This window comes from Microtus pennsylvanicus, chromosome 1, assembly GCF_037038515.1.
Source record: "Microtus pennsylvanicus isolate mMicPen1 chromosome 1, mMicPen1.hap1, whole genome shotgun sequence".
NCBI classification, from domain to species: Eukaryota; Metazoa; Chordata; class Mammalia; order Rodentia; family Cricetidae; genus Microtus; species Microtus pennsylvanicus.
The window spans coordinates 6,453,598-6,474,533 of NC_134579.1; positions in this window are offsets into that span (position 1 = coordinate 6,453,598).

A 20,936-nucleotide genomic window follows, 5' to 3' on the forward strand; every position below is an offset into this window, starting at 1 on the left:
TTCTAACCAATGAAATGGGCCGAGGCAGTTCCTTTATTGCTTAGCCGATGAAATCAACAGATTGATATATGATACTCCCACATCATGTCATGTCTTAAAATTTGCACCAGTATGCAACATAAACTTTGTTCTTGCAAGTCATCAGTCAAGTTGTATGGCCACACTACCTTAAAGCATACAGGATATTGCAAATGTGTCATGCTTATAGTATCATATTTAGATAGAAATATGAGTCAGTAAACACACAGACCACAGATACACACTGATAACGGAAAAGAATATTATAAAGAAAATAGTATTCATGGAAAACAAGGTTGAAAAAAATTGGAAAACTATGCTCTCAAAATAATATAATATTTTTATATTTTCTGCATTTTATATTTTTCAAGTATAAAATATGTAATAAATACAATATTAATTATAGTGTTAAAATATAACTTCTAATTTTTGTTATGCTTCAGGAAATTGGTTATCATTTTTCGGCAAAATTGATTGTGCTTATCAAGAAAAAATATGTATTCCCCCAAAGCACATATCAAAATATCTGTGATAATAATTGCTTTTCTAATCAACACATTTAAATGTAGGAAGTCTTATCAATTTTTCTCTCAGTATATTTTTTCAGTAGTAACATAAAATTGATTGATGTACTGAGCATCAAGGATAATTTATTGCACAGGCCTGAAAAATAGGGTTAGAAACGAACAAATTGAGAATGAATTTCACAAGAAGACTAGTGTTATAAATTATACTGTTAGCAGTCACTAGGCATCAAATTTAAAAATTAGTTATCATTTTTTTGGAGAAAAAGTCTAAAAATGATTTAACATAGTTATAGGTTGAAGATATTTTTTCTTCTTTTGAGATCAAAGTAAAGTACAATGGCTAGTAATAATCATGAGTTGAGGAACGTATTATTATATTAATGACTAAATTGAATATTTTGTATACATATATCAGATAACATGTTCACCCAAGTTCTAAACCTTTTTAAGGCCACTTTTGATGGGGCTTTTTTTGTTTTAACCTTAAGAAAACTTCACATGCTTTCACAAGTGTTCATAAAACCTTTGAGAACATGATAAAGCATAATTAATTGTGAGAAACAATTCAGATTATTTTAGGAGCTTGTTGAATCATAGCATGTTCGCTTTTCAAGGTAGCTCAGAGAAAATACAGTTCAGTTGGGAGTCATTATTTCTCAGTAATGTCATTGTCCAAAGATAAAATGATAAAGACATTCTTGAGAAAGCAATGCACTGGTCACTTTGATGGTAAGGAGTATTTGTTTAATCTAAAAATAAGCCTCAAATTATTTGATGGACTTTAAGTATATTCAACCATGAGTTGGGTGGTGGTGACACACACCTTTAATCCCAGCACCTAGGAGGCAGAGGCAGGCAGACCTTTTTGAGTTCAAGGCCAATCTGGTCTACTAGAGCTAGATCCAGGACAGGCTCCAAAGCTACAGAGAAACTCTGTGTCGAAAAACCAAAAATAAAAAAAAAAAGATAACTAAGTTTTTCCTAAAACAATGCAATTCACATCAACATAAACAATAAGAGGTCAGAGTCAATTTAACTTGAAGCATTCTGAATCACCTTTCAAAACAGTTTACATCAAATTGCAGTATTTGCACAAGGGCACAAAACATTTTTGGTGAATGCCACTTGAATACAATAGAAGAAAGTATAGGATAGTTCAGATTTGTTGCTGCCTTGTTGGGTTTTTCAACCACTCTCTTGAACATGTATTACTATCCCTTACAGATGGCCAGTATGGCTTGTGCACACTAGATCATGTTTCCACTGAATTGTCAGGGTTAACGTGTTCAAAAAATAAGAGACAAGTGCCAAATTTAAAATTCTCAGATTTAATCTCTCTCTAATTACTCTTCAGAACTTGACTAAAAATGAATAGAAAATAACAAAATTCAGTCATTATGAATGATTAAGAATATTTTCCAGGGTAGAATTCCAAGATGACCCGAAAGTATCCATTTTGCTTATCTACCATGTATTTTCAGAGCTGTGTCAATTCACAAAAAAGACATTTTTTTTTTCCAGAAGATCTGATTGCCTCTGGATAAAATGATAAGTATTGGTCAGAAATCATATTATATGCACTAATGCTTTATCCTAATTTTCATTTTGCATTAAAGATATGCGGATCCTCTACTGAATTGATGTTTGCACATAAAACTAAATATAACATCACTACAATCAAGAAGATGTGTCTATCCATTACATCCAAATATCTCTATTTTGGAGCATAGGAATGTGTAAAAGGATATTTTAGCTCTGTTTTTTTTTTTGTTGTTTTTTTTTATTGCATGTATACATATAAAAATTCACCCTGCTAAATCCATTTAGTGTTGCTCACGTGTATTCATTTTTTTTGTTCTGAGCACTTTTTATTTAAAAATACTCATGACACCCATTACTAAAGAAGAGTGAGTCTCCCTTTCTCAGCAATCATTAATTGTATGCTGTTCCTCATTTAGAGATGGTGCATTTACTTCCCAACAAAGAAATAACTTTCAAACTTGAGTGCAATGATGGGGCACTGCATATTGTAATTTCTTAACATTTTTTTCTTTTGGTTTTCATCTTAGAAATTAGATATGTCTTATTTTTTTTGTTGTTGAAAAAATTTCTGCCTCCTTCCAGCCTCCCATTTCTCTCCCCCTCCTCCCACTCCTCTCTCCCTCCCCCCACTCCTTTTCTCCTCTCTCCATTCCTCTCCCCCTCCCCCCACTACATTCCCCCTCCCTCTCTGAAGAGCAGTCCAGATTCCCTGCCCTGTGGGAAGTCCAAGGTCCTCCCCACTCCATCCAGGTCCAGGAAGGTGAGCATCCAAACAGGCTAGGCTCCCACAAAGCCAGTTCATGCAGTAGGATCAAAACCTAGTGCCATTGTCCTTGGCTTCTCATCAGCCTTCATTGTCCAACATGTTCAGAGAGTCTGGTTTTATTCCATGCTTATTCAGTCCCAGTCCAGCTAGCCTTGGTATAAGAGTAGATATGTTTTATTATCACCAAAAGCGTTTAGAAATAAAAATATCACTAATTTTTGAGCCATTAGATAATAATCTAAGATATAAACATCAGTAGAGGGCCTTCTAGTTGAGAGTAATAAATACAGCAAAATTTCCATGAAAAACTGCCCAAGTATGTTGCACCAAATGGATTTCATGAAATTCAAATATTTAAGGTCTCTCCCTTGGTCCAAAACAGATTTGGTCATGTCTCTGAATATTCCAAAGAAAGTTAATTTGTAACAATGAAACTATGGTATTTTAGAAATCTTTAAATAATCTGGAATGTTACAAACATATTATTTATGGTAAACTGTTTGGTTACTTGACTTTTAAAACATATTAATACATACTAAGCATAAATACAGTCTGTTTAGCAGGACAGCTCAATGGAAGACTGCTAAGGAGAAATCACCACTTATATATTTTCCCACCAGGATCTTATAAGGATATTTATAGTTGTCTGTGAAAATAACTGGAATTGAATATTTGGCATAACAAAAAAGAATGGAAATGGAGAAAAAGTTTAAGCAATTGACTACCACACATTTTGGGTTGAGTTAGCTTTCACCTTCTTGTGATCATTTATGTACCCAATATGGAATACACAAGGGCATGCTGTCAGTTTCAATGCCTTAGAAATCCTGAATTACTTCATAGGAAAGGACATGAGGAAAGAAAAAATATTCAATTTATTTTATAGTGAAAGAAAAACATTTTACAGAAAAGTCCAGAACAATTAAAAAGAAACTTAAGTGTAACTTCCGCAAAAGTAATTCGGTTCCTATAATGTTCTGCTAGCTAATGTTTAAAAAGGATACTAATATAGAGTAGAAAACATACCATTTCTTTTGTTCAAATTGTGTTATAAATTTTAAGCAGTGCAAATTATGATACTATTGGTATGCAGAGACTGCACTTTTGTTTCTTGATCACCCAGACCCAAATAATCACACAGAAACTATATTAATTGCAACACTGTTCAGCCAATGGCACAGCTGTTTTCCTAGCTAGCTCTTATATCTTAAATTAATCCATTGCTATTAATCTATGTGCCTCCCCAAGGCTGTGGCTTACTAGTAAGGTTCTGGTGTCTTTCTCATCTGCCTGACTCCTCCTTTTTTCTCCCTGTATTCAGTTCAGTTTTCCTGCCTACCTGTATTCTGTTTTACCATAGGCCAAAGTAGCTTCTTTATTAAGCAATGGTAATAATATATATTCATAACATACAGAGTGGAATCACACATCACCATTAATATTCTAGTAGAATATATGTTAAGGTTGAGATATTGACATTTAGATTTTAGGCATGTATATCTACTTTACATATAATATATACTTTATATATTATAAATGACAAACTAAATATCAACACAGAAGAAATATTTAAAGACTGGAATTTTATCTTAAAACCATACCTGTGTCACACATTCTTTTGAGAAATGTCTATATTAAAGCCTTCTTGTACAGTGCTGAGGAACTTCACAAAAAGCAGACAGCCTACCATTGAGCTATATGTAAGATTCAAAAGTCTTATTTCTTTAATGTTTAGTTGTTTGCTCTCTTGAAGTATAAGGGCTACTCTATAATACATACAATATGTGTTACTAATGGAAGCTTCTGAACTTATACCCTATTTAATTAAATGTAATCCTTTGAGTTTGTACAAAACATTCAAATTATTGTCCTTTTTGTTGTTTGTATGTTGTTTTACATATTCAATTAAAGTATCAGCAAGTATGAACATTGCCATATGAGCTATAAAAACAGACAAGTAACAAGAAAAATCCAAATGACTGTATTATTTTCATTTTTAAAAATATAAAAGTAGCAAGAGAAAGGAGGGAAAAGAGAAAAACATGAAGAAGGAAGGGAAAGATAGAAATGAGAGGGAGAGAGAGAGAAATAAAAGCTAAGTATTTTCTCCAGAGGAGCTAGGGGAGTTGCCTAAGGAATTGGAAATGATGTTGGTAAAGTAATGGCCTGTGTCACCTCACAAGCTGTCAAATCCTAGACTGCACAAGACTAATGGCTCTCTTATAAGACTTTCTTTCAGTACTGCTCCCCAAACTCAAAGGCGCAGAACTAGCAATTTAAGGGCAAAGTGATAAAGACTCTCTTACTTAGGTGAATAAGCTTTCTCAGGAGTAGCTTTTTGATTCTGAAACAAGTCACAGAGCTCATTACCAGAACCAATGGAAGCGATAATAGACTATGACTACCTTTAATTGTCCCTCTGTGGTGTTATGCATTGCAAGGCCAGATTTGGGATGAAAGTCTTGTCAGTGGTTTGATGGCAGGATTGGAGTTTTAATCTCACACCTATAACAGGATCAGTTCTGCCTGACGCACATGTCCTGAAACATTTTTGGAAATCTTAGTTGACCACATAAAAAGCAAGCATTTAAGATACTGATTTCTCAAACTAAGAAAGACTGCCCTTCATTTAGCATTCATAGAATTAGCTTTATTTTTCATAAAATTTGAAATAAAATATTGACTATATATACTTTAAATATTACCTTGGGTATAAAGAATTGAAACGTTTTAAATATTCTTTACTACAGTATATTACTATATTATATTACTCTATTATACTGAAATATAGTATATTCCATATTTATGCACAGAAATACTTTAATATCAATAAAAGTGTACAGAGAATTTAATGTATAAGTATATGAATGTAGAAGGTTGCTTGTTTGTTCCTGGCTGCACAGACTCGAAATAGCCACACATAAACTGTATTAATTAAATCACTGCTTGGCCTATTAGCTCTAGCTTCTTATTGGCTACCTCTTACATCATAATTCAATTCATTTCCATTATTTTATATTTTAACCACAAGGCTCGTGGCCTACTGGCAAGGTTCCAGCTGGAAGCTGACATTTTTTCCCCTCTGGTGGCTACCTGGCATCTCTTTGATTCCTCCTTCTTTCTTCCAGCATTCAGTTTAGTTTTCCCTGCCAAGCTCTCTTGTACTCTCTCACAGACCAAGGCAGATTCTTTACTCATTAACCAATAAAAGCAACACATATACAGAGAGACCTCCCATACCATATGAAAATAGAATTGCATATTAAATAATACTTAAAACTGCATTCGGTTTTAATATAAATTTCAAAAATTAAGATCACAAAGAACTATGTCTATTTGCACATTGTCAATTTTGAAAGCAGGATATTACTTAGGCAAGTATTTTTATTTTGTAAAGCAAAATTTGGAATTTGAAAGTATAAAACCAAGAAAAATATAAAATTTGGTGCAGAGAACTAGATTCAGCAAATGCCCAACGTATGTCAGCAGGGTGTTTGCGTAGCTCATCTTGGACTTGTAGATTTTCTTATCTCTCTCTATGCCACGCATGCCATGCATTCTATGTGTGCTCGTAATACACATCTATCTGGACTTTTTTATTTTCTTATAAAATGACAGGAAGGTAAGGCACATTGCTTTTGGGAAGGTCCAAGGCCTTCCCTACTATATCTAGGCTGAGCAAGGTATCCATACAAATAGAATAATTTCCCCAAAAGCCAGTACATGCAGTAGGGATAAATCCTGGTGCCACTGCCAGTGACCCCTCAGTGTGCTTCAGCCATGCAACTGTCAACCACATTCAGAGGGACTAGTTAGGTTCTATGCTTGTTCCTTCCCAGTCTGACTGGAGTTGGTGAGCACACATTAGCTCAGGTAGACTGTTTGAGTGGTTGTACCCATCATGGTCTTGACCTCTTTGCTCATATTCTCAATCCTCCCACTCTACAGCTGGACTTTGGGAGCTCAGTCCAGTGCTCTGATGTGGGTCTCTGCCTCTGTCTCCATCTGTTGCTGGATGAAGGTTCTATGGTGATATTTAAGGTATTCATCAGTCTGACTGACTATAAGGTGAGTCAAATTCAGGCCCCCTCTTCTCTTTTGCTTAGGTTTTTAGTCAGAGTCATCCTTGTGGATTCCTGGGAATTTCTTTAGAGCCAGGTTTCTTAAGTCAATGTGCCTTTACACTCTCTGAGAAGTGGATGGGTGTAGGTTGGGAAGGTTTGTTGAGGGAATGGGAGGAGGGGAGTGAACGGGAACTTGGGTTGTATGTATAATGAAAAGATAGTTTGTTTTCTTTTAAAAAATAATAAAAAAGAAAGGATAATGATAGGAATGGATAATTTTTTTTTTAATTTTCAGATATCTAATTAAAATGTTGAGAATTTTCTTAATGAAATAAATAATTATGTGTATATACATATGTGCTTATTATTATTACTTTATATAACAGAATGCAGAACATTAAAATAATGGAAAAATCAATAGGCAGATGCTAACAGTTCATCACCTCTGGAGAAGTCTGGCCAGTAATGGGAAGATGATGACTATTCAGAAACTTTACCAACTTTCTGCAATCTTTTTACTCTTGCTCTAATCTTTAAAATGCAGGCTAATGAACCAAAACAACCTAAATGAAACTTAATTATAGCAAATTAGATAAGGGTCAAAGCATTAGCATATAATTTGTTTTATTTCTCTCCCTTCCTCTCCCTTTCCATTCCCCCACACATACATACACATACACACACACATATATATCTGTGTGTGTATGTGTATAGTGTATGTATATCTATACATTCATACACACACACACATGTACACATTTTTTTTTTATTTTTCGAGAAAGAGTTTCTCCGTAGCTTTTGGTTCCTGTCCTGGAACTAGCTCTTGTAGACCAGGCTGGTCTCGAACTCACAGAGATCCGCCTGTCTCTGCCTCCTGAGTGCTGGGATTAAAGGCGTGCGCCACCACCACCCAGCTCATGCATATATTTTTTTTCTAACTTTATTCCCACAATTTCTTCTGAAGAAATGCTTTGAGAAATTTAAAATAAGAACCGTTATTGTCAAGAGTAACAATTAAACTACTCAATCATTTTTATCCACAGTGACTTACACATAGTGGGACTGAGTTCATTATCTGACAGCGTTAATAATGCTCTGATGGAGATGTGTGGACAGATATCCCTGGTGAAATCTGACTTTGTTTCATTGGGATATATATCTAGAAATGACATAGTAAGATAATACAGAGTTTTATTTTATTTATTTGAGGATTTTTCATATTATTTCCATAGTGGCCAAACCATTTCAGGAAACATGCTGATGAAAGGTAAATAAGGCTATTGAATTTTCTGTTTGAAAAAACACTTCTGATGTTAGGAGAGGGCAATAACTCAGGCTGATTCAATGATTTTGCAACCCAAGTAAAAATATAATAAACAAAGGATAGTAGGACTCCTGTGGTATGAAATAACACAGGGAGGCTGTTCCAGGCATGAAGACCACTTACAGGCCCACTATTTAGAAATATTCCTTGCAATATCCCCATGACTTGTTTCTTACATGACAATATTGAAATCCATCTTTTCATATTATTTTGCTATGATAATAGCTGTCTGGTCCTTTCCCTGGGACAAACCTTTTCAAAAGACATACTATCCCTCATTACATTGGGAAATTAGTAACTGATAAAACATTGCATCATTTGGGTAAAACAATAAGAGCTATTTGATAATACAGAATTGTTGTGGGAAATCATTCTGTATATGCATTGCTTTTATTGGTTAATAGATAAAGAAACTGCTTTGAGCCTATAGAAAGGCAGAGTAGAGCTATGCGGGGAAGACTAAACTGAATTCTGGGAGGAAGAAGACAGAGTCAGATAGGCATAATGTAGCTGCCAGTGAAAGACAAGGCAGAACCTTGCCTGTAAGTCACAGCCACATGAGTTAATAGAAATGGGTTAAATTATGATGTAATAGCTAGCCAATAAGAAGCTAGAGTTAATAGACAAAGCAGTGATTTAAATAATACAGTTTCTGGTGTGGTTATTTCGAGTTTGGGCAACCGAAATCAAATAACCAGCCTCCTACAACAGATTGGCACCCAATGTGTGTTAGCTAACCACCCCACACACACACATTTAAAAACAATGAGAGGACTAGGAAAGAAATTCTAGACATTAAAAATAAAGTTTAGCAGCATTTTTTTTATTGGATAGGCTCTGTTTGATGGCATCTTGTAGCTCCTTTAAGAGAGGTCTTCCCAATTCAGTGGTTGCAAAAAATAAGAATAAATAAATAATAAAAAAACAGTTTCAAAATGGCAGCATCCTAGTTTGCCAGCATAAAAGGCTCCGACTCTTTTGGGAGGTTCAGCTATGGAGCACTTGAATGGTGTTTGTGGGCCCGGGGTGCTTGTATGCCCACTTGGGGTTAGAAGAAAAGTAGACAATGCTCGAAACTCAGCGCCCCCTGCCTGCACAGGCAATGGTATGATGAGACACCAAAATGCCAAATGTTTTAATTGTTGTAGAACAGGACATTAAAGAAGGGACTGTAGAAAAGGAATTCCTAGGAATTGAAGAAGAATGCTTAAAAGAATTCCACACTAGCTCAAAATTAAGAAATCAACATTTATTTAGGGGTAGACTCACAAACCAGAATCCTCTGTTGGAATGAAGATCAGAAACCAAATCCCACAGCTGGAAAAGAGTGTAGACACAAGCTTTACATCTGCGTAAATAGTACAAGAGGCCACACCCTAGTGGGTGGGTAACTACTGGCCGTAGGACTTCCTAAAGCACCTCCCCATTTATTCAAATGAGAGAGTTCTAAGCCTAATACAAAACTATATACAATAAGAACAAATATATTCATAATTATCCTATCCTGACTAGTTTAAATCTTAATACCTGTATAACTTAAAGACTAAGACTTCATATTAGAATATTATACAATAAACAAATGTGCAACAAGCAAGGACAATGACCTCAAAATGTAAACAATGTAAAAGCATCTTGATCAGAGGTAGAAATATACATAGCAATATGATAAATACATCCTAAAATTATGTCAGAATACAAAAATGTTTTAAGTAGAGGTAGAAGCATACATGCTTACAATATGGCAAAATAACTTTGCCAAGGTATACAAATATGATGGACAAAAATAGGAACATATTCAATATAATTTAAGTGTGTATCAATATACAAGAATCTATACCAATGTAAATTGCCTATAAATGATCACTCACAAGTATTCATTGTATTACTCACTATTATTATTAGTGAGTAAGCTTACACTAATCTAATATCCCATCCAATTTCCTCCCTTTTTTATTAGAGAGATTCCTGAGCCTACAAAATTTCTTCCCCAAACCCCAACCCTACACCAATTATAATGAACTCCTAAATGATATCCCTAACTTTGAGGACAAACTTTGTTGGGTGAGGGGACGTCATCTTCTATAATTACTTCTAGCTGTCATGGAGGCTATGTTCTTTATATGGGATCCTGTGTAAGTATAATGATGGTTAATTTCCAAGAATACTGTCTGGTATAATTGCAAATACTGAGTATTTGGTAGGAATTTTCTGAGGTTCCTGTTTGGAATTCTGGCCAGAATGTTGTGAAAAATGTGCACTAGTTTAGCTACCCAGGTTTGAACCATCTTGAGCAGCTGGTAAAATTTGATTTTTTTATCCGAAAACAAATCTCATAGTATTGCTATCAACATCATAACATCATATCAACTGGGTGGAGTCATTGTTGTGGGGCCAAATATATATACAATATAGACAAATTGGGCATGAAGAAAAGCAAAATATTTCCTTAAAATCTATCTTCTTTCTGTCCCATACTAGATGGCTCCTGCCATAAGACAGAAATTCTGAATTTCTCTTTTAACAGCATGCTTGGATTTAAAAAACAATAGCAAATATCCAATTCTAAAGCCAGCTCTGATTTTTAAGTAGATATATGTACATGTTCCGATAATCAAATTTTACCATGCAGATGATGCAGCATCATAAGTCATATTTCTTTTTGCTTGATGATCCTTGCTAGATAGTTATCTTTTCATCTTTAGGCATCTATATATTACAGGTCTCTCAAATCTTTGAAGATGCATAATCTTCTGCAAAGACATGAGCAGAACTCTGCCCTACCCTTGTGAAGTTTTCTTACCACATATATGATTGTCATCTCTGTGGATGAGCTGTCATTTCGCTTTCTCAAGGGGTTTCTCTTTTACAAACCAAATCTGATGGAGGAAGGTCATTGGTTAAAAAATAAAGAAACTGCCTTGGCCCATTTTATTGGTTAGAACATAGGTGGGTGGAGTAAACAGAACAGAATGCTGGGAGGAAGAGGAAGTGAGCTCGGAGGCCATGCTCCCCTCTCCTAGGCAGACACATGAAGCTCAGACCCAGGATGGACGTAGGCTGAATCCTTCCCGGTAGACTGATGCTATGCAGATTATTAGAGATGGGTTGATCTGGATATGAGAATTAGCCTGTAAGGGCTAAAGTTAATGGGCCTAGCAGTGTTTAAAAGAATACAATTTGTGTGTTGTTATTTCTGATGTAAAGCTAGCCTTGCAGGAGCCAGGCAGGATGAAAAGCAGCTCCTTCTACACGAATCTTTATTAGTTTTGATGGTATCCATAGCTTTTCTTCTTCTGTGGAAACAAGAGCAAAACCCCTTCCCCAGCACATCACATCTCATGGTTTCCATTCTGATGTCAAAACACCCTTGAAATATACCAGCTGATTTAATTCAGACGTTTCTTTTTTTCTGTTATCTAATGTCTCTCTGATGCTGTTGTTCCTTTCTCATTTGTATTAAGAAAATTCAAGTTTAATAAAGCATTATGTAATCCATTTCTGGGGGCATTTTCTACTCCTTTCTGTTTGTTTAACATTTCTTTATAGTTTAATTTGAACTTTATATAACTGCCTGACCTGTAGGATTGTGTGGTATACCTGTAATATGCTTAATATTATAATAAGCAAGAAAATGATTTCATTTTCTTAGAAACATATGCTGGACCATTACCTGTTTTTATTTTATAGATATATCAATGATAACCATAACTTTCAATAAATGTGAAAGCCGTTGCCTACTGAAAACCTGAATAAGTGTCAATGGTGTGGGTACATATTTTAAATTTCCTAATTCTGAAAAGTGGAACACATCCATCTGCCAGATTTCATTCCTTTGAGTATTCTTTGAGTTAGTCCCTGCATATAGCAGTGTTTGGTTATAGAAAGAACAAGTAGGGCCTCTCTTTATAATCTTCTTAGCTAGTTACCATGTAATAGAAAATTCTTTCTCTAAACCTTTGCTATTGACATGATGTTTTTTATGAAATTCTTAGGCCCACAACACACTTCCAATCAATAATTGATCAATTTCTTCATTACCTTATGCTAGAGAACCTGGCAGACTCTTATGGGATCAGCTGTGTGTTATGTATTTAGAACAAAGCCTATTTTTGATTATGCCTTGCACCTGGATAAATAACAAAGTCAATTCTGTATCATCTGGTAATAATTCAGCAGTTTCAATATGCAAGACAAGTCTTTATGCATATTGTGAATCTGTAACAATATTAAGAGGTTCTTTAAAATACCTTAGCACCATGAGAATAGTGTAGTGAGCCGGACAGGATCGCCATTACAAGATGGCGCCGACATCCTGTCTTGTTGGTTATAAACAACTCCATATTTGGCTTTGGCTTTGAGAGCTGCGCGTCTCCCCACTTCCCGCATGCGTGGTGGATGAGGATCTTCGAGCCTATCCCGATGCGGTCTGGTGTCAGCTGTTGGTGGCAGCCAATCACAGGGCGACCCGTGTGTCAATTCCCTATTTAAGCGGCTGCCTAAGAGCACCCCCTTCCCTTCGCTTCCTGCTCCCCTTCGCTTCCTGCTGCCTCTCCCCTGTGCTCCCTGCCCCTTCGCTCCCTGTCCCTCGTTTTCCTGCCCCCTCCTTCCCTGCTCCCCATCAATCAAGGGCACTCCAGTAAAGCATGATCTGAGTAGAATCCTGGTGTGGTGGTCGTTCTTCCGTCACCGGTCAAGAAGTCTGCCACAGAATAGCATATAATTCTGCCTTCTGGACAGCTTACTTAATTCTGGTTTGTAAGCTGTCTTCCCTGATTTATTTGCATCAGTATAAAATATATGGGATGCAGTTATTGGAGCATCATGTACAACTGGGAGAAGAATCCAAGAATTTCTCTTTATAAGGTTAAGTCTATCACTTTTGGAATAACTGATATTAATTTCTCAAAAAAAATAGCACAAGCTTTTTGCCATGATTTATTGTCTTCCCATAACTTTATTATTTCATCAGCAGTAAAAGACACTATAATCTCTGCTGGGTCTATACCTGCTAATTGACAAAGTCTAAATTTACATTTTATAATTAATTCAGAAATTTTTCCACATAAGTTTTAATTTTTTACATGATTTATATGGTAAAAGATCCAGGGTAATATAACATTGTCCTTCTGCATTAAAATTCCTATAGGATAAATTCTGGAAGGCAATATGACTAGAATACAATTAAGATTTGGATTCATTCTGTCCACATGTGCCTCCTGTAATTTCTCCTCAACAATTGTCAATTCCTTTTGTGTGTCAGCCGTTAATTTTCTGGGACTATTCAAGTCCTTATCACCATCAAAGGTTTTGTTTAAGTGAATTATTAGAGCAGGTGTTATCTCATCCGGCCGTCATAGACTGGAAATGTCTCCTAACAATTTTTGAAAGTCATTAAGAGTCCTCAACTGGTCTCTCCTCATTTGTGCCTTTTGTGTCTTAATTTTCTGCAAACCTACTTTATAACCTAGGTAATTGACAGAATGTCCTCTCTGTATTTTTTCAGGAGCAATTCATAAACCCCATTTTGGCAAAACTTTCTTTACTTCTTCAAACATTCTTTCTAAAGTATCTGTTTGAATTGGATAGCAAAATGTCATCCACGTAATGGTAAATTATAGACTTAGGAAATTGCTTACATATTATTTCCAATAGCTGACTTACAAAGTATTGGCCCAGAGTGAGGCTATTGAGTATTTCTTGTGGGAGGTCAGTCCATTGATATCTCCTAGTAGGCAGAGTATTGTTGTAAGTAGGCACTGTGAGGCAAATTTTTCTCTATCCTTTTCTTGTAAAGGTATAGTGAAAAAACGATCTTTCAAATCAAAAACTATAAGAGATCACCCTTTTGTTGTTAGAGAAGACAGAGGAATTCCAGATTTTAGAGGGCCCATAGGTTGAATTGCCTTATTGACAGCTCTTAGATCTGTCACCATTCTCCATTTACCAGATTTCAATTTTACAACAAATACAGGAGAATTCAAAAAACTGGTTGTTTCTTCAATATGGTTAGCATCTAATTGCGTTTGTACTAGCTATTTATCTTTAGCTAGAGGCCACTGCTAACCTATATTGGTTTCTTAGTTAACCACTTTAAAGATAGGACTGTTAGTACCTCTAAAGGTTTACTAGTTGCTTTATATTCTTGTACAGCCTGAATGGCTGGTGACCTTTGTGTATAGTACCTTATATTATCCTTCCCAGAATTATGAGTTCCTGGGACCTCAAGAATGTTAATCTGGGAATTCCATTACTGGAGCAGGTCATGAATCAATCCATAAATTTACTGCAATATTAGCTACATATGGCCTAATCTTCCCTCTTTGACCTTCTTTGCCAATATAGTCAATCCATCTTGTGCTTTGTTTAACTTGAGATATGGTTCCAATTCCTATTAATTGAATATCTTCCTTTTGAAGAGGCCAATTCAGATGTCAAGATTCTGGAGTAATGATACTCACATCTGCACCCATGTCTATCAAACCAAAAATTATAATGTCATTTATACTCACTCTTAACTTTGGTCTTCGATCATTTATAGAAGTCTGCCAGAATATACATTTCCTATTTACTATTGGAATTTTTGACTTATTCACCATGTTTATGTTATCATCTAGAACAGTATGGTTTTTGACAGAAGACTCTGGATATTTTTATTTTCCTGGTGAGACGTGTCCTCCACAGTGACTGGGAATGACTGGGCAACTTTTGGCTTGGGGGCCTGCAAGAGGCCCCTCAAGGAGTTTTTCAATGGTTTCAGGTTGCCTTATTTGTATATTGTTGACCTGAATTCATTGGTCCAATGTCAGCCTTTGCCACACTGTCTATGTATACCTGAAGGCTGAATTTTCCTATCTTGCCATTTCCAGAGAATATTATTTCTAGAAATTCCTTGTCTACAATCCCTTCTCAGATGTCCTATTATATCTTAATTAAAAACAGTTGGCATTTTGATATCTCCTCATTCCCTTGGAAATTGCTTCTTCTATCCAAGATTCAATATTATAGTCAAATGTCTCAATTGTATGCAATATCCATTCATCCATAGATTCTGATCTAACCTCTAAAGGCCCAAGTACCTTTTTGCATTCTAAATTGGTATTTTCAAAAGCCAGAGATTCAATAAATACTCATTTAGCATCTGAGTCTATTGCTCCTATTTGTACAGCCTTAGTTAATCTTTGTCAAAAAGTCGGTAAAGGGTTCTCTCTGGCCCTGTTTAACCCTGGTATATAATTCAATTCCTTTTCTGAGTTCTTGAATCCTGTCCCAAGCATTTAAAGCCACTTTGTGGCATAGGGACAAGATTTGTTCTTCTACCGTTGGTCAGCATAAGTGCCTTCACCAAGAATTTGATCTTAGGAAGTCTTAGAGTCTTTTGTTTTTTCTTGTTGTTTCAAAATTTTGGCTTATTCTCTGAAATAAATTCTGAACATTAATTGAGGCCCATCATCCAGGACTGCTGAATCAACTGAATCCAATTATATGGCATTGCTTTGATGCTAAAAGACTATGTCTTAATCATCTCCCTAACAAATGTGGAATGCAAGGCATAAGTTACAAGAGCTTGCTCAATTTCTTTTAGATCATTAATTTCTATAGGTATCCATTTATCTTCTTTGGATCCTTTTGGGCCTTTAGAACTTGGTGCTTTGTCAGAGTAGACTACAGGGTAGGAAGCTAATACCCTGGGTAAATCATCTCTGACAGCTACTGGTGATATTGAATCCTGTCCTTGTGACTTCTTTTCCTGTTTATCAGCTCCAATAATTTCTTCAATTATTTCAAATTTTGTTATCATTTTCATTTGTCAAACCTGAGTATCCTGGCCTGTATATATGTCTAGAGATTTCATTGAGGCACCAAGGCTCTGGTCCTCATTCTGCACATGTGATTCCAAGATCTGAAATTTCTCCTTTAAATATAACATCTCATATTGGACATTACTTGAATAGCATGCAGATTGCCATCCTGGAGAGATACTCTATCTGCTAACTTATCATAGCATTTTTAACAAATTTTCATTGTCAAATTCAATAGTATGAATTCTTTCAGATAACTTCTTAGTACTCTTAGATATGAATCCAATTTTGTCTGTCAAATTAATGCTATCCTTTTTAATAGTATTTTTTCAGGTAACTTTTGATTTTTGATGTTTTTAATCCTGTCCACTAGCTAGTCATTATTAATCTGTAAAGACTATATCATTCTTAAAAGTAGCATATTCTTCCTTAATGATAGAATATTAAGAAAAAAACTGAGTCCCAATAATCAATGAATTGAAGTATCACCATAAACATATAAGCCTTGAGATAATACAATCCATAGTATTAGCAAAAAAGTTACTAAAAGTTTCAATATTAATGTAGTCTGCCATATTGATTTATTAATTACCCATTATATAATCCAGTAAACAGTAATCTTTATTGTCCAGCAGATATTATGGTTGCAGATTTGCTGTGGCAACAGGAAATATCCTGAGCCAATTCATTTTCTGAGCTGCTTTAGTTTCCTGCCTAGGTACTTGTTAAATACTGAGATATATTCTTTGCTTGACAAATTAAAAGCAATTAAATCAATTCCATACATGGAACAAGAAAGCCAGAACTCACGGGCAGGGAGAAGAAACCCGAAGCTGCACAATTTGCCATGCAGCAAGGAACTGCACCAGAAAACCATTCCAGGGAACGTGGCATTCATGCATGCATATGGGAAATTTCCAAGTTGCCACACACAGTAAGCTCCATTGTGACAGGGGTTCAAAAGAACCACTTAGGTAAAAGCAAGCCAAGTAGGCAGGGATAGGAGACTATCTGGGCTATGGGCTGGCTAGGCCCATAGGGTCTCCACTTGGCATGGAATCCAAATCCACATGAGCATCAGATGAAGAAGGATGTTTAAAAAGAGATCCCAAACTAGCTCAGAATTGAGAAATAGATGGTTATTTATTTAGGGGTAGACTAACAAATCAGAATCATCTACTGGAATGGAGAACAGAAACCAAATCACACAGCTAAAAAGACATCTGACGTATGCTCTATATCAGCATAAATAGTATGAGTGGCCATGCTCAAGTGGATGGGTAACTACTGGCTGTAGGCCTTCCCACAGCAAGGAATAATGTCTCCTCTAGGAATGGCAAGAATAGGAGGACTCAGTCTTCTTCTATATGCAGGAGGTATGACAAAGGGTTGACATTGGTCCAATGAATGCTCAGATCCTAAATAATCACACAGAAACTATATTAATTCACTGCTTGGCCCATTAACTCTAGCTTCTTATTTACTAATTTTTGTTTTTAATTTGGAAAGAAACTTTTCTAGGCAAATGGAAAAGATCAGCATATACAGCTATAAAAGCAATAACCTGCTATACAGTGATTGCAATTCCACCAATTCTCATAGCCTTATATATACATGACTCCCAAAGGTACCAAAAAGTCTTTTTTTATTAGTTGACTTTTATATCTTAATTTAACCAATTTCTAGTAATCTGTGTATCTCCCTGAGGCTTTGGCTTACTGGATAATTTTTTGAGGCTAAATGCCTTCTCCCTGACTCCACCTCCTTTCTCTCAGCATTCAGTTAAGTTTTCTACACCTAGCTCTGTTCCCCTATTGCTCTGCTCTAGGCCAAAAGAAGTTCCTTTATTAACCAATGATATTCACTACATATAGAGGGGAATCCCATATTAAATCAGGTTCTTTAAACACATAGGGATTGCATTCCACATAGATAGGCAACCTTCAACCACTTCAACGATTTGTAGAACATGGCATTTAGGTAACTTAGGATTCTGTTGACATGAGACATGATTGCTCCTGGCAGCACCAATTTATTGCCAAGAGAGTGTTAAGCACCAAAGACACTCCACTTGGAGTTTATCTTCTTCTTGGCACAACTGGCCTTTGGGCAAGTAACTGCCCATGCCTTGACCACTGACAAAGTGCACAATGTCTGGACTGGGTAAGAAGGATACAAGTAAAGACTGCCAAACCTTGAGAAGACAAGGTAAGATGGTTCTGGAAATTTTTCTGCCTCTGAAAATGGTCTGTCAGTTACTCTAGGCCTTAGCCAAAATTGATTGCTTCAACATTGCAAATGAGACTTTGGGTGATTGATAATGCAGCCAGTTGTCTCTATCATCTAATACACATTTTGGAAGCTGGTTGATTGCACCTACTGCCTACTCAAGTAATATTATCTCCCTACACAGGCCTTCACTTGGGGTTGAAGATTAGATAGTTATAGTGACCATTCTCTTATAATCTAGCCAAGCCATTTCTAATACATGACTCTTTAGGATAGAATGTTTATCAAACATGAGGATATGTTCCTTGGTTAATATTGTTTATGCTGGTTGTAATTCTAACTTTATACTTGATATATGTTCCTAGTGTTCATAGTTTTGTATTGGGTTTGGAACTCTCTTATATAAACAAAAGAGAGATGTACTATGGGATCTCCTTCAGTCAATAGTGTTTAAGATACCAGCCTACTTGGGCATAGTCTCTTATACTACAAATGCATCTGTAAAGCATGTGCTCACTCTCTTACTTCTGTATCTTGCCGCATGTAGAGGAAGCAAGATGAAAATGCCTCACTGCTAAAGGTACCAAGCCATGTGGCTAACACAGACAACAATTATGGGCTAATTTAAGATATAAGAGTTCATAAGAAGCCTGAGCTAATAAGCCAAGCAGTTTATAATTAATGCAGACCTCTGTGTGTTTCCTTGGGACTAAATGGCTCTGAGACTTGGCAGGACAGAAACCTCTGTCAACACAGAATATGTATGAATTAATCAGTCTACCAACATGGAATTTTAAAGAAGGGTTGGATAAAAAATGAATGAGGCCTAGGACAGGATAATCTCTGGTAAGTTGAAATCGTGGGTTTGATTGGTTATCCTGTGTAATATAATTAAAAATGAATGTATTAGGAATTATTTTTTAAAAGAATATATATTATTAAGTACCATTCTGGGCTAGAGATGAGATTTGGATGACCCTGAGTTAGAAGTTTTTGCTAATACAATGAAAATGGGTGAGTGCTTTCTCTCATTTTAATCATTTCATATAAGGTTTATATAAAGAATATATTTAAAACTCTTGGCAATATGTTCTTAGTTTTATGAGAAATATATATTCAACAGAAGCATTTTTACTTACATCAAGTTCTAGTTTAATATAAACATTGTGCCTCTTATGATCTTGTAACTCTTTTTAAGATTTTTCTATGATTTTTATTTTATATATAAAATTATTTTTCCTGAGTTTACATATGTTTACTGTGTGCTCACCTGGTGCTCATAGAGGCTGCCTGATTCCATGCAAATGGTATAAAGAAAGATTGTAAATATTCCTGTGAGGGTTGAAAACCAAACCTAGGTTCTCTTCAAGAAAATCAAACTTTCTTAACCACTAAGCCATCATTTCAACCCCCAAGATGTTTTCTTCTATGAAGTGAGACAGTAAACGAGAAAGTCTTTGCTTTTTATTAAGTGGAATGAACCTGAATTTCATGAAATGTTGTCTTTACTGATTTCCCCAGTTTTAACACAAATACAATAATAGATGCATGGGTAAAAAAAAATGTTTTAAGCTTGTTTATTTTTTATCAATTAAATTTATTTCCTATGTTAAGAGGTCAATAATATCTATAAAAATACTTGATGAATGCTAAGTTTCTTTTGTCCCACAGCTTAAAACTCTAGTTTAATTAATTATTAGATCCTCTGATCTAATAATTTAATGCTAATTAAATTTACATTATGCTAAAGAGAGCAGCGTGATTCACTGCAAGAGATGGTGCAAGACTCTAATCCTAACATAGGCAGACAGAATCAAAGGGCTTTCTATGAGTTTGAGGCCAACCTGGTCTATGTAGTAAGCTCCATGTCAGGCAGCAATATATAGTAAAAACCTGTCTAGACATATCACACGTACAGGAGTGGGGAGACAAAGAGTGTCTTGGAGTAGAAGAGCAAAAACACTAACCACTGTACTAATACTAACATATGAATGGAGTTAAAAATTAATCCTAAGAATATGGTATAGAATCATTTTTAAAAGAAAAATATGATTATAAATGAAATATAGAAGTAACAGGCATATAATTAAGTGTTTTAGGATGAATGCAAAATATATATTCAACTTTTTCACAAATAGAATAACAGAATTAAAGAAAATTGTCTTTCAAAACTGCTTTTTAAACTTGAAATTTTTATATAGAGCTACGGATCCTTTAAGACAATTTCTGTGCAACTTAGTATAGTATTGTCTTTCTGTTACTCACTAAAAAGTAGAAGCCAAGCAAACCAACTTTAAGCAGAACAGTAAAAAATGGATAAATGGTTTTAAAAAACAAACATAAAATTGGTAACTTAAAATATGAAACTGTCTTTAAAAGGGCAAGGGACAAAATTTGTTTTGCAGAAGAAGGGATGGATGTAAACATATTTTGAAGTTTCCATTACAACCAGAATAACAATATTAGCATACGAGAAGAGCATATGCAAAAAAGCTAAATGTAAGTGTACATTTCATAATTGAAAAGAACAGCCTTGTATCAAATTTGAAGACACCGGAGAGTAGACCATCATTTGTTAGCTTACACGTCATATGAAGCTTCAGATATTATGGCACCGCACATGTCGAGGGTTTGAGAAAGTCAGAGTGATGAATATAACATATAAAA